At 35.3% G+C, this 2,657-nt stretch overlaps 1 long non-coding RNA gene across 1 annotated transcript; it reads right to left on the bottom strand.

The window, feature by feature from the left end:
• Positions 1-178: 178 nt before the first annotated feature.
• LOC111083950 lies at positions 179-2,066 on the bottom strand. Its single transcript, XR_002609321.1, has 3 exons — positions 1,983-2,066; positions 602-786; positions 179-254 (listed from the first exon to the last, which is right to left on the bottom strand). It is a non-coding gene; the product is annotated as an uncharacterized LOC111083950 (long non-coding RNA).
• Positions 2,067-2,657: the final 591 nt, after the last annotated feature.

Raw genomic sequence — 2,657 nt, forward strand, 5'->3', positions numbered from 1 at the left:
TACACTACTAAATTAGGGACGGCTAGCGCAGATAGCCCCCGTGTAGCTTTGCGCAAAATTCAACAAAAACAAAACAAACAAACATCGATATAATATTTTAGTGTTTCTTTCCTTCTTACGTTAAAAGCTTTTAATCTTTCGGGATCATACGCGTCTATCTTGTCTGAATCATCATCATCTTCGTCGTCTTCATCCTCCTTTGTTCCATCAGGTGTTGCCGAAGTTTCACGAACTTCACTGATGCTCCCTGAGCTCTGAAGTTGCAGAGTAAAAGGCAAATCTCAAACTTTGTTTTAAAGAAAAAGCTCGTGCAAATAAAAAAATAAATCTTTATAAAGCTATAACAGAATTATTCGTTCGCGCATGTATTAAAATGAGATTTTAACAGTTTAGTGAAAAAGAGAACATTATTTGTTCAGTGTTATATAATACTGAAACTATTAAGATCGTTATGGGTGTTTTCACTGTTCATAAAGACACATTTTTCTTAGTTTTCGTTAAATTAACAACCTTTCTCATTATATCCTTTCTGTATATATGTATTATACTTAAACCGTCTTTTCTTTGTTTTAATAATTTCTATGGTCACGGAGGAACTTACTACTTGTTGGAAAGATGAGCAGTTAATGGTTTTGATCATGTTGATTGGTTCTTCCTGTGGCCACGTCACGTGTCCATTCTCTCGTTGTATATCACTCATGTCAGCGGGTATCTCTATCGGGGAAGTTCCATGTTTTTTGCTAGGTGGAGCCTCTTGTAATCCTTCATTCCACTTTTCGTCTTGAGCTGAGTGTTTGAGGGAAAGAAGTCACTGCGAATTATAAATAGGTTTGGTTTGTTTGTAATTAAGCACAAAGCTACACAATGGGCTGTCTGTACTCTGCCCACCACGGGTATCGAAACCCGGTTACTAGTGTTGTAAGTCCGAAGACTAAGTCGTGTGAAAATATAAGGAAAATTTTAATCGAACTGTAAAAAATATAGAAAAATAAGTATTTTAAACGCAATTTTTTGAGGAAAATCTTTCAGTTAAATTTGGGGAGTGATTTGTAACTTGTAAAGCGATACTCATGAATAAAGTAGGTCTGATCTTTCTCTCCTTCTTCTTTGCCTACCTTGCTCCTGCTTCGTATTCCATGGTTTGTAAGACGATACTTATGAATAAAGTAGGCCTTCTGTGCCTTCATTGGTCCTGCTTCGTACTCCATGGCTTGTAAGACGATACTCATGAATAAAGTAGGCCTTCCGTGCCTTCATTGGTCCTGCTTCATACTCCATGGTTTGTAAGACGATACTCATGAATAAAGTAGGCCTGATCTTTCTCTCCTCCTTTTTTGCCTTCATTGCTCCTGCTTCGTACTCCATGGTTTGTAAGACGATGCTCATGAATAAAGTAGGCCTGATCTTTCTCTCCTCCTTCTTTGCCTTCATTGCTCCTGCTTCGTACTGTTTATGCTGATTCTCGAACTATCGCACCAATTTTGTATCTCAACTTCTGCACAGAATAATCTGTATAGTGGTGAAGAATGGGATAATATCTTATTAAATGCCCCAGGCCTGAATATTAAGTACTGAAAATTTTAGGCTTATTCCGAACATCTTCTGGATGTTGTTTTTGTTGTTTCTTGTAGATGAATTGAGTGAATCAGAACAGGAAGTCAGCATTTCCAAAATGGCGGAAAATGAATTACACGTCTTTACTTTCTCTGCTCGAAGACGAGTTTGATGATGATGCAGAGATGTTTTAATGTCTTCCTCTGTCATTTTGATGACGCCGTTTTTGCCTTTACGCCACCTCTCAATGACAGTGGGAAGAACCTTATTTTAAAGCCGCATTAAATTAGATACATTTTTATTTATCTTTTCATAATTGTTATTTCAAAATTATGATTTACGTGTATTTATTATTATTATTTATTTGTTTACTTATTTTAATGTTTTCAAAAGGCTTTCTTGTTTTCTTCTCATCATAAGTTTTTTACCTTTAATAGTGGTTGTCACCGCGGGATAATTCCTTTCTTCTTCATTAGGTGGCTCTCCTCCTCCCTCGTGATCGTTACTTTCACTTCCAACATTAGACGTAGCTTCCTGGTATGATAGAGAATATTTATTAAATTACAAAAGAAATTCTTGTCAGATGGAATTATTGTGATGTAAAACGATACAGAACATTTGTACGCTCGTAGAGTTAGAAAAAATGTGGAAAGGAATAAGCCAGTTCAAACACCATAATTCACTAGATAGAACAAGTTATAGGGACCAACAATACATCTTTAATTGAGAGAACTAGAGTTATAGGGACCAACAATACATCTTTAATTGAGAGAATTAGAGTTATAGGGACCAACATCACATCTTTAATTGAGAGAATTAGAATTATAGGGACCAACAATACATCTTTAATTGAGAGAATTAGAGTTATAGGGACCAACAATACATCTTTAATTGAGAAAATTAGAGTTATAGGGACCAACAATACATCTTTAATTGAGAGAATTAGAGTTATAGGGAACAACAATACATCTTTAATTGAGAGAATTAGAGTTATAGGGACCAACAATACATCTTTAATTGAGAGAATTAGAGTTATAGGGACCAACAATACATCTTTAATTGAGAGAATTAGAGTTATAAGGACCAACAATACATCTTTAATT

Source organism: Limulus polyphemus, unplaced genomic scaffold (genome assembly GCF_000517525.1).
Source record: "Limulus polyphemus unplaced genomic scaffold, Limulus_polyphemus-2.1.2 Scaffold12351, whole genome shotgun sequence".
Taxonomy (NCBI): domain Eukaryota; kingdom Metazoa; phylum Arthropoda; class Merostomata; order Xiphosura; family Limulidae; genus Limulus; species Limulus polyphemus.